This window comes from Cryptomeria japonica, chromosome 2 (genome assembly GCF_030272615.1).
Source record: "Cryptomeria japonica chromosome 2, Sugi_1.0, whole genome shotgun sequence".
Classification (NCBI taxonomy): Eukaryota; Viridiplantae; Streptophyta; class Pinopsida; order Cupressales; family Cupressaceae; genus Cryptomeria; species Cryptomeria japonica.
The window spans coordinates 98,189,425-98,202,270 of record NC_081406.1 but is presented as its reverse complement, the minus strand read 5'-3'; the positions used below and the strand labels follow the sequence as shown (position 1 = coordinate 98,202,270).

The 12,846-nt window shown below is 45.8% G+C and overlaps 1 protein-coding gene across 4 annotated transcripts in view; it reads right to left on the bottom strand.

The window, feature by feature from the left end:
* LOC131050802 (inositol-pentakisphosphate 2-kinase) overlaps window positions 1-12,846 on the bottom strand; it is a 77,436-nt gene that overhangs the window by 54,362 nt on the left and 10,228 nt on the right. The gene's annotated exons all lie outside the window — the stretch shown is intronic.

Below are 12,846 nucleotides of genomic sequence, written 5' to 3'. Positions count from 1 at the left end.
TATGCACCTGTATGCAGAAGCAACTTCTGATAAACTTGAAGTCCATCAAACAGGACAGTGCCCTAAGATTCAAATTTGGACAACTTTTGGTAGGTCTGTTTTTCTACTTTCAAGGCTATTTCCCGGGAGTCGGTGATATTCAATGGTCTGCTGACCAACCAATCACCAAACAAATCAGAGAAAGTCTCCAAGCGGTGGGAACCGGATATCCTAAAGCCTTGAAATAATACTTTGATGAATTCAAACGGAAGATGAGCCAGAGGATGAGGATATCTGGAGATATTGTTAAGAAGTATGAAGAGGACATCTGCTTTACCATTAGAGTAGATGAGTGCATAATGGAGGCGGTTGAGCCCAGAAAGGAAAAAGTTGAGCCCATGGGATATGAGGTGATGTATGACATGTTAGATGGGTATGCCTCTACCCTACTTGCCTCGCCTCTTGATCCAAAGAAGAATAAGAGAACCGACACCTACTTGGAAAGGGTAACACCGGTTGAAGAACCTTCAATGAAGAAGGGAAAGGCGGTGCCATCGATATCGGCACCGGTTACCTCAGCAAGTCCTAAAGTGACCAAGCAGTCACCTGCCAAGAAGAAACCGAAAGTTGCACCCACTAAAGTATTTGAAAGGAAGCGGAAGACTAAAAGCAACTCACCAGAGTCTAAGGATACAGAACCTAAAGTACAGCCTAAGAAGACTAGGCAAACAAGGAAGAAAGCAAAGACAACCGGCAATGAACCTGCACCATCAGCACTGGTAAATATAGACATTTCCTCTTATAAGCCAATGACACATTGTCAAAGGACTATCAAGAATATAAGAAGAAAATTGCTTAGTGATCTAAAGGAGTGTTTTGATGATTTTACCGATAGTGAAAAAGCGGAAACAGAACGGGAAGTCATTAATTATTTGTGTATGAATGACCGATCGCCATCAGAAATTAGATCTGAGGCACCTAATTCTTTGTACAATTCTTTAGACAACAAATGGCGCATTGCCATAGAAAAGGAACAGGAAATAAGGGAGAAAGTATTTGATCAGTACTTTCCTGAAGCCTCCAATTCCGAATTATATGAGATTATGGCCACTCATAAAGGTCTCTTCTTCATGAGAAGAAGAAGACTCAGGTTGCTGGAAGGCAAAACCTCTGAAGTAGAGGAGGACACTCATTTGCATGCCAAAGCTACTGTCCAGTTGCATCAAGTGTCTAAGGCCAACAAGAAGGCCAAACAAGAACCGGAAACCGGAAAACCAGATGAGGTATATGACAGTGAAGGAGAACCAATCGCTGAACAGGTGGACACCATTGATGTTGATGCTTTGGATGGTGAAGATGTCACTCCAGACGCAGCAAAGGAAAAGGCTGATAAAGAAAAGGCAGAAAAGGAAAAACAGGATAAAGAAAAAGCAGAAAAGCAAAAGCTAGACAAGGAAAAGGCTGACAAAGAGAAAGCGGAAAAAGAAGAAAAGAGAAAAGAAGATGAGAAAAGGAAAGAGGAAGAAAAGAGGAAACAAGATGAAGAGAAGAAGAAAGAGGAGGAGAAGAAGAAAGAGGAGGAGAAAAGGAAAGAAGAGGAGAAGAGGAAAGAAGAGGAGAAGAGGAAAGCAGAGGAGGACAAGAAACAAGAAGAGGAGAAGCGAAAAAAAGAAGAAAGAAAGGAGGAAGAGAAGAAAAAGCATGAAGTTGAACAAAGGGAGAAAGAAGAGGAAAAGAAAAGAGTGGAAGAGAAGACGGAAGCGGAAAAGAACAAGCAAGCGGAGACTCCAAAGGCTACCGGTGGTCAAGCCAAACTGGCTGACATCACCAGTCCTATTGACCTCAATCTGCAAATGAATCGGAGTTGCTCCAAAGCATAAAGCTTGCACAAGAACGACTAGAAGCATTAAGGAGGAAAAAGGAACAAGATGTTATTCAAACTGCGGTTGACACTCTTACCAACTTGATTCCCGGTACTAACCTCCCCAGTACCGAGTCCTCTCTGGCCCAGCTAAAACTTCTTTGTACAGTTGTAGAAGACCAGGTACAATGCCTGGAAGAAGTTGCTGAAGCTAATGCACAGAAGAAGCATCAAAAGGCACTAAATACTGCCTCGGTACAGAAACTAAATGAGCTCCGGTCTCAACTTCTGAAGGAGCAGAAGGATATAAGAGATGCTATGGATGAGGGAAAACTTCTACTGAGCAAAATTAGCCAACCCCATCTATTTTGTGATGATGTGCTTGCACAGAAGGATAAACTGCAATCTGATTTGCAGACATACATAAGCAGCTTTAAGATGCTATATGATTCTTTCACTTCATATGGGCAAACTGTTCACCGGTATCAGCTCCAGTCTGCTAGGATAGAACTGGAGATTAGCAACCGGACCAGAGATTTGCAGGAACTTCAACTCGTTCTATTTCCCAGACTGCAAATACTTCAGAAGTGCTTTCTCAATCTGGAAGCATTGACGGTAACTCAAAAGAAGAGTACAATTGATGCCATGGAAGAACAGGTATCACAGATGCAGACGGAAAGTGAGGTGGCTACCTCATTACTTGAGTCATGGTCTTTATCCATGAAGACTTTAATGCGGGATTTTAAATCGGTTTTTGATAAGTTTCACTCATTATTGTCATAAACATTTATTATTTTAATGATAATGAGAAACAGGGGTTATTCTGCATTATTTTGTCATTGTTGGCAAAGGGGGAGTAGTATTTAAAATTTTGATGAATGTTATGTATACTTCCATGTTTATCTCATTAAGGGAGTAGTATACATTGTATTTTCTGCAAAAGGGATAGTGTATATGCTTAGGGGGAGTAATTTTGATTATGACATGTTTTTGATGTAAAAACACTTAGATGTCAAAATTTTCCTAAGTGTTGCCATCAATGCCAAAGGGGGAGATTGTTGGCATTTTGATGATGTTGTGATTGTCATTGATGGACACACTTGTTTTATGATCACTTCCTTATGTATGAGTTATGCTCAACCGGTAATTGTTCCAACCGGTGTTATGTATCATAGTCTTTAGACTATTGGTGTTTTGCAGAAGGTGTTAACCGGTCACAAACCGACTGAAGACCCAAAGCGGTATTATGACCTCAAGCAGTTCGAGGATCTCAAGCAGAACGAAAGAACAAAGCGGTAGTTAACACTTTTCCCAGTCTTCATTTTGACAACCGATAATCGATAAAATGTATGAACCGGTATTACTCTGTGATGAGTTACCAACTGGTATTTTTGTGATGAGTTATCATCCACCGACACTTTGGCAGTGATTTTGTGTCGTGTTACCAAATGTGTCTAGATGCACTAAACCTAGGAACTTGCAATGTAATCCTATTGGACCGACATGAAATTAGATTCCTTTATAAGGACATCATGTCTAAGGTTTTAGGAGTGGTTAGGGTTTTAGTAATTGATAAGGTTTGTGTATGTGCGATCATAGAAGAGAAGATCAGGTCTGTGTGAAGAAACAGAGTGTGGAAATTGAAGACTGAAGTAATGCTAAATGTGCATTAACAATGAGCTATCATGGATCTAACCAAGCATACTGTGCTAGTATCTAGATCACTCACTCGTTGATTACTCACATCTTCGACAAGTCTGAAACCCTTAACCGAGTAGGCCTGGCAAAGCCTTTGTAAATCCTCTAACAAGGTGGTTCACAACTATGAATCTAAAATCCTCTCACAAGGTAGTCTTCAATAGGACTTATCTCCTAACAGAGATCTAGATTCCTAACAGGATCTGTTCTGGTGAAGAACATTGTATGACTTTAACCGATCTGGTTTCTATTCTGCAGATAGTTACTTGTGAGTTTTTGCTCACCGTGGTTTTTCCCATTTGGGTTTCCACGTCAAAACTTCTTGTGTTATGGTGATTGTTCTCTTGTGGGTGAATGCCTTATTTATTGTTTGGTTTGCATTTGTTTTAACCGGTTTGTTAGTAAATCTGTTGTATCGGTTGACTGCTAAACTGTTTAAGTGTTTGAGTTCAGTATTTTTTGGTATACTAATTCACCCCCCCCCTCTCTTAGTATTCATCAAGTTGATTATGGAGATTGCCTACAGACCTAAGATTATGAGGTAGTCAAAGACCTCCCACCACCCATTAACTGGGCCCAGGACCCGATCACAGACTTGGAGTTCATCATGGAAGGTCCTAGGAGATATACAGACAACTGGCTATCCAAGCAGATAGAAAAAAAAAGTCATGAGGGGACCCCGTTCACCTATAATATGATGGGCAATCTTGATTCCCGTTCTTCAGAGGATGAAGGAGCGTCAAGTGCGGCAAGGGAAGAAGAGGTTGAAAACCTGAGAAGAAAAGAAAGAAGGCAAAGGCCAGCAAGGGAACCCGGACATCAAAGAGAACAAAAAGGGAAAAGATACCAATTAGGAGGCCAGAAGTCACTACCTTGTCCAAGGATCCCAGTTCGGATGATGATGTAGTTGAGCTTGATCATCTACCTACCCCACCTTCACCAAATGATCCAATTGCACCAGAGACGAATGATCCGCAGACGCAAAGTGAGCAAGAAACAAAGACACAGATCATTGGTTTGGAGAGACCTGAAAATCGGGTCGAAGATGGAGAATGTTCCAGATAAGGAGACTCACAGACGAGCTCACACAGGGGAGCAAACATGAGGTGCAGCAGGAGGAAGGTGACAACAGAGATAACACCACAATTGAGGAAGAAAAGGAAGAAGATAGAACCCAAGAACCTAGTAGAACTAAGGAGCAACCACTATTAGAAGTTACAAATCAGTTGCTCAGTGAGGTGGGAGAAAATTCAACTGAGAGTAAAGGACCAAATACAACGCCTAATCCACCTACGTCCAATCAGCCACGGATAGGCAGCGAGTCTGTTGAGACATCTAGGGGACAAGGTGGGGAGTTGGTGGTTACATCAGGACAAACCATCCCTCATGACTGGTTGATAGCCCGGACACAACGGAAAGCAGCTGTCAAGCCGCCAATTAACCTGGAGGACATATTCTCTCAGATGGGAGAATCACAAGCCAAAGGAAAGAAGAAGCCAAGAACTTACTCCAGGATCACCAAGGACGAACAGAGGCATCAGACGATTCATATTGCTGCTCCGCCCAAGGACAAACCAACAGAACAGGTCGCATTGGCTGATTATAGCATCACATCTATCCCCCTAGGGAAGGCGACCAAAGAACAGGAGAGAGAAGAGTTCAAGGACTCTGTTCAGAACATGCTAAGGCAGCTAGATGACATGGTTGCTGAACGAGATGCATATCGAGCTCGGGCCAAGCAAGCTGAGGGGTACATAGATCATTTACTAAAACCACATCAGCATGCTATTGAATCCCATATTCCTACATTGGCATTGGTGCAAAAGACTACAGTTGAGTTCGAGAGTGCCCGAGACACCGCAAAAGCAGCTAAGGAGTGGATAGAGGAGATCACATGAATGGGGGGCACGGTGATTAGTCACTTAGCTGATTATGAGCAAGATGCAAGCAAAATCTTCCAAAGGGTCAAATCCCTAAGGGACGACATTGGAAGGAAACGGGAGATAATTGGCAATCTGCTTCCGATCATGAGAGCCTTATTCTGGACCCGCATGAAAATTCCAAATGCGCAGCAAATCTTCGAGCCTTATGGTCTCAGTATTTTTGAAGATTGGTTCTGAGCTATAGCAATGAAGAATGATGTCTTAAACAACCTCAATGATGATTGGGAAAGTAACAAGGCAGCTCTACTCCGTATTGAGCAGTACTCAACAAAACTCTTAAAGATTCTAATTGACAATCGGAATCCGAACATGGATCCAAGTGAATTCAAACTCCTCTGGGAAGTTAAAGAAGGAAGGTGCATACATTGTTAATGATTTAGCACGCGCCAGCAAATTTCAGACGGCCATGCAAGAGTATGGGACCGAAAGAGCTTATTGGACCCATGTGGTCGAAGAAGTGGATAATCGCTGCAAGGACATTGCTTACCGGATGCTATACCCACCTATGCCTCCCCTCGATCTGGTGAGGGTTGTGTGCATAAAGTTCCTAGAACATGTTCGGGTGGAGCGCGCAGCGAACCGGGATATCTGGGGGGACTATTTGGATATAGAAAGGGGCTTTTTGGAGAGAGAATCTACTTTGGGATTCTCAAAAATGCTTTTGCTAGAAATGGTTGTTTCTTTCCAAATTCCAAATGCACTTTTCCAAAGTAGTTATTTCTTTCCAACTACCCAAAGTCATTGCAGATTTTGAGCTCCATGTAAGTGCACTTTTTGGGGAGCAACTATTGACGGGAATAATCATTATGTTATGTTGTTATATTATGTTTATGTTGTCGTCGGTAATAATGAGTTATGGCGGTCAGTTAGTTAGCCGACGGGTAGGTAGTTGGAGTCGCAACGGTTGTGTCACACCCCTTCGGGTATTATATACTGTGTACCTTTTCTTTGAAGTATGATCATGTGAGTCGTGTCAGATGTAATGTTATAAGCACTTATTGTACATGGACTATGGAATTAATACAGAGGTTGGTTATTTAATATATTTCCATTATGTTCTGTGCATTTACTTTCTGCATTTAACCGTTTACCCAAGAGGGCAAACATTTGGCGCCGTTGCCTAGACGAACTCGGGAACGGAAGACACGGATGGCGCACAGACACAATGGGCCTACCCGTTGGTGAAGTAAACCCGGAGGCCGACGACGCGCGGACAGAACTTTACACAGGAGAAGAGTTGTGCCATTCAGACATACGTTCGACGAGAAGCGGCGGAGGCAAAAACCCCACCAAGTGCCGTGTGGACAGCACTGGAGGTTAGCCCGGCAGTAAACCGATTGATGAACCACCTCCCCCGGTTGCTTGCACAGGCATCGCTGGCACAACAGGCCCGCCTGGAGGAGATTGCCCAGGAAGAGCGACGACAACAAATCCTGCAACGCTACGAAGAGAACAGCCGATAGGTAACGGAACGAGATGGCGGCAGGCCAGGAGGAAATTGAACCTTGTAATAATCCCGACACACTGTTGATATAAATTGTGGCCGAAAGGCAAAATCAAAATCAAAATCATAAAAGTTTTTTTGTGTACATGGCGTGTGGTTGCTGTGTATGGAAGTGACTTATGCCCAATAGACTAAATAAGGACAAAAATAAAAAGATACAGAGTGACGAATGGGAAGTGGCACAAACCGCGTTGAATCTCAGACAGCAGATAGAACGAAGGCGTAGGCTAAGGCAGCTTGCCGAGGGACGACCGGCCGAGGGGTTGCCCGAAGGGAACCCAAGAGGTGTCACGGAGGTTGCGGAGGCAGAGATAGACGGAGAGAACTACACTGTCTACACTATTGTAGGGCTGCCAGAAGGAGTCACGGAGGGTGCCGAAGGAGAACTCTACAGTTCGCCAGAATACCACCGTAGGGTAAGAAGCCGCGAAGAGTTGGTGGAACAAACAAGGCGAAGTCTAAACCTGATCGATGCTACCAGAGACTTGCTAAAGAATTTGTCCATTTCAGAGGACAACCGGAGGGAGACACCGGAAGGTGACGATACGACTAAAGGTGCCGAGGGAGCACAAGGGTACCGTACGGGAGGCAATTTGTTTGGTTCGGTGTCAACAACTTTTTCCGGAGGACCCACGAGTGGAGGTTTAGTTGCAGGAGGCGGAGGATCGCCAGGTACAAGCACACAAGGAACTAGAGGAGCGAGACCTAGCGGTGGGATGGCGAGTAAACAAAAATTGCCAAAGTTCACAAGGGAGGGCAAGGAAGACCCCTTACGGCACTATCGTACATGTGAAACCATTTGGTTCGCCAACGGAGTAACAAACCAGGATGACTGGGTACAGCAGTTCCCAACCACGTTACGAGGAGTTGCCATAGATTGGTACTCCGATGTGGACAAGCAAAAAGTGGCCACGTGGGCCAATCTACAAAAGGAATTCACGGGGGAGTTTCAGTTGCTCCGTGATGACAATGAAATTGTAACGGAGATATACAGTACCAAACAAGGTACCAGGGAGACAGTACGGGCATACAGTTGGAGGTTGAAAGAACTCTTGGGTAAAATGGAAAGCCAACCCGCAGATGGATTGAAGAAACGATGGTTCGTTGAAGGGTCGAAATCCTCCCTATGGAGGAAGATGAAAATTGTACCCCCGACGTCATATGACGACGCTTATAATAGGGCGATGGACCTGGAGAGCGAACACAAAACATCAAAGAAGAAGAAAAGTAATAAATCCTCATCCGAGGACAATGACTCTTCACAGGAAAGCAGCAGCGACGACGAGGCTGGCAAACGGGTGCAAGCGCTCCAGAAAGACATGGAGCGAATGAGAAAGGAATTCAAAATAATGAGAAGCACTGGTCGGAACAAAGGGGACATATGGTGCACTGAGTGCAAAGAGGAAGGGCACACAAAGGGTACTTGCCAAAAGAAGGCATTCTGTGAGATTTGCCAAGTGATGGGACACTCCACCAAGGAGTGCCCGTACAACATGAAAACCCGAGGTACGCAAATGAGCCAGGTGTTGTTCACGGAGCAAGCCACAACATCCGCACCAGCAGGTACCGACCAACATACTAACACAACGACATCATCTGGAGGATACCGGGACAATAGACGCGGCGGCGGAAGGAATAGCAACAATAACAATAATGGAAGCCGTCTCCAGTATGACGCCAAGGGCCGGCCAATTATCCAATGTAGGGCTTGTAATCAGTGGGGGCACTTCGCCCGTGATTGCACGAAGGAAGCCACCCCTCAGCACCTCTGCCGTTGGTGTGGGCCAGGCGACCATGAGGACGCAAATTGCCCGCAAGCAGGGGTTAATCTCCTCAACATTGAGAAGGATGAGAAGACTAGTGAGAAAGAAGTACTGGCGATCACCCGCACCCAGACGAAAAAAGCCACTTATCCCGACCCCCGTACGAAGAAGGAGAGATTACAGGAGGCAAAGGCCAATATTGAACGTGAGATGACGACCGAACAACAGGACAACGAGGTGGCGAGTACATCATTCCGTACGGAAGCGGAAAATAACATCATTGGGCAAATATTGCAGATGGAGGTGTCGATAAAGGTAAAAGACCTTCTAGACTCTATGCCACAATTGAGGACTGCCATCCTCACCAATGTGAAAAGCACCGCATCGTCGAGTGCACCACAGGTAGGGGTTCCCACCACCGCATCGTCGAGTGCACCACAGGTAGGGGTTCCCGCCACCGCTACGAAGAGTACACCACAGGTGGAGGTTTCCGTCAGCCCTTCGACTGACGCGATGTTACTAGCCGTGAGCAGTGGTAGACACCCAGCCGTGGTAGAAATGGGTATCCGTGGGACCATTCTGAAGGACACCATTGTGGACGGGGGATCTGGGGTGAATGTACTACCAGAAGAAACATGGAAGCGGCTGGGGAAGCCCACCCTATGGCCACCCACATTCAACCTAGTGGGAGCGGACCAACACGGCATTAAGCCACTCGGCCTGTTGATGGCCCAGCAAGTGACAATTGGTACGCAACCATTCTTGTTAGATTTTGTGGTTATTCCCTCGAAGAAGAAAGGCTATGACGCCATCCTGGGGAGAGCGTGGTTGATCAACGCAAGGGTAAACCACAACTGGAAGAAAAATACACTTTCCATGGAGAAGGGAGGGCGGAAATATACCATTGACCTACACACCCAAGATGTCGGCGAAGAGCTCGCCTCTTCAGACTCGGACTCAAAGGACTCTAATAAAGGGGAAGGGGGTCCCGATGAAAGCAAGGGCAAGAACGCGATGGAGCCGAACAGTGAAGGGGTGCTCGAATTGGAGGGATGTTCTGAAGATGAGATATGCTCACTTAATGGGCTCTTCCACTGGCAAATGGAGGATTACAAAATGTTCCAAAGCTACAAGCTCGAAGTAGAGGAACCGGAGCAACCAACAGAGGTGTACCTGCCAGAATACAAAGAATATTGGAAGGGAGACGCCCCAAACCCTGGCAACGTAGATAATCCGAAGAGTGTTGGCCACGATTGGAACCCTGTATGGAAGACCGCAGTCTTCAAAATCTTTATTATCCTTCTTCTTCTTATGTACGGGAAGGAGGTCGTGGTCCCTGTAGAATTTGTGGTTCCAGGTCTTCGGATGGCTATTGAAAATACTTCGGATGGCTATTGAAAATAGATTGGCCACCAACGGGCCCAAATTGAAACCCTACCACGCGAAGCGCGCAGGGGACCCGAGAGGCCGGACGGACACCCGAGAGCCCGAAGGGGGACCCGAGAGGATGGAAGGGGACCTAAGAGGCCGGGCAAGCGACTCGAGAGGCACGGGACAAAAGCAGGAGACTTTTGGGCGAGGAAAACCGAGAAGGATGAGGGGCGATCCCAGAGACAGGGGACCCGAGCCGAAGACTTTCTAGACAATTTTAAAAAAAAAAATTTAAAAAAAAAACACCACCGTACGGGGCCGTACGGCAGATGACTGTACGGTTGGAAGAAAGAAAGAAAGAAGCGTACTGTCGTATGACAGGCAACTGTACGATCAAAAATTTGAAGAAGAAAAATCGCACGGTCGTACGACAGCGACCGTACGGTCGAAGAAAAAAACGAAAAAAAAAAAAGAAAAGGGAAAATGGCCACCGTACGGTGGGACCAAGGTGATAGCACCGTGCGGTGAAAGCACCAAGGTGACACCACCGTGCGGTGGAATCACCGACGGTGACACCACCGTGCGGTGGAACCATCGACGGGGACACCATCGTGCGGCGGTCACACCGTGCGGTGGCCCACCACCGCACACCGCACAGCCCGACCACCGCACAACACCGAACACCGCCGCACAGCAAGGGATAAAGGAGGAGGAAGACGCACCGCACGGCCCGACCACGCACCGTACAGCCCGATCAACATGCACAGCAAGGGTTATGTGCAGCAGCCGCAAAAGGAAAAAGAAAAAAAGAGACCAAGCCCGCACAATCCACACAGCCACATAAGGGCAAAACGACCGACACAGGTAGACCAAGCAGCCGCACGATTGGAGGTGCCAGTGCTGTTGTTGACCGTACAGGGAGGTTGTATGGCCGGGGTGCCATCGGGAACATTATAGTAAAAAAAAAAAAAAAAGAACGACGACGACTAGATTTAAAATGATTCGCTGGAGTTTGAAGCCAGGACACTGGAAATTCAGAGTGGAAAAGAAGGGTTTTTGGCATCTTAAAATATCACAGAAATGCAGTGCGCGCACCTGGGGCGCTGCCCCAGGACCCCGCGAGGGGCGTTGCCCCTCGACCCCACTGGGGGCGTTGCCCCCAAACCCCCAGTTTATTTTGAGCTACAGAAGACCACGGGAAGTGTTGTGGTTGTCCGTATTGTGAGAAAGAAGCCTCTAGCTAAGCATTGGCGGGGAAGCCATAAGTCGTAGAGGGAGACGGATTTGGAGGTTGGGAACAAACAGAGTTTGAGGGAAGGCATTGCAGATCCGCGCAGTTGTATGACACCAGGGAGTTATTCAGTTCAGTTTTTAGCCTTTGGGGAGTGTGATGGAGGATTTGAGGTGTCTCCTAGCATTTGTGCCAGTGGATTGTGGCCACCTCTAGGCATGACTGGTACGCTTTGAGGAACTCGGAATATGTCTCGGCTGGACGTGAGGTTGCCGTGGTGGATGCACAGAGGGCTCGGGAGGAGCTGACCACCAGGTTGGAGGCAATAGTCGTGTGAGACTTAGTTCAGCATATGCAGGAGTTGGATGCCGGGAGAGCAGCACGGGTGGCTATCAAGGACAAATTGGCTAGGGAGACAGTATCAATTGAGTAGCAGTTGGTGGAAGCTGAGACTGAAAAACGTGTTTTGCAGACAAGTTTGGGTTAGGCACAGGAGGACTGTGATGGCAAAGGAAGCAATATTGGTGAAATCCGCACTTGAGCATCGGATGGTAGCAGAAAAGGGTTTTTCAGGCGAGGACGCAGGAAGTGTATAAGATCCGGGCCCGACTGGCGTCAGTAGTTCCTGCCGTTCATCTCTATTTTGTATTAAGTCGTCGGAGTCGACTTCTTTTCTTGGGGGGGATGATGTTGACGGGAATAATCATTATGTTATGTTGTTATATTATGTTTATGTTGTCGTCGGTAATAATGAGTTACGGCGGTCAGTTAGTTAGCCGACAGGTAAGTAGTTGGAGTCGCAACGGTTGTGTCACACCCCTTCGGGTATTATATACTGTGTACCTTTTCTTCGAAGTATGATCATGTGAGTCATGTCAGATGTAAGCACTTATTGTACATGGACTGTGGAATTAATACAGAGGCTGGTTATTTAATATATTTCCATTATGTTCTGTGCATTTACTTTCTGCATTTAACCATTTACCCGAGAGGGCAAACAGCAACTTTATGTTGGGTAGTTATTAGTTAGTTGGTAGTTGGTAGGCAGATATTTGTTCCTTATTAATAGGTATGGGCAGCCATGCCTTAGAGGATGAATCTGGGCCGCTTGTAAGATTAAATCTGGGCCATTCATCCAATTTTGGAAATCTATATAAGGGATTGTTTTTCCCTCTATTTGTAATAAGTTCTAAGATCCTTGCTGAAACTCTGGCAAACTTTATGCAGATTTAATGGAAGTTAAAGTTGTCTTGATTTTATGTGAGTGCATGGTCTCCTTCTTCACTATTTAATTTTCATGTCAAGTATTTCGTTTTCAGATAGTATTTTCAGGTTAGTATTTGATAGAAACCTTCGAGTTCATACCATTAAGGATTGATTGATTATCACTCCCCCTGCATGGTTAATCTGAACCCACTTATATGCTTAGTTCAGTTGTTAAATATCAAATGGATGGATGTAAAAGTTCTACATTTATGTTTAATAGCATGAAAATC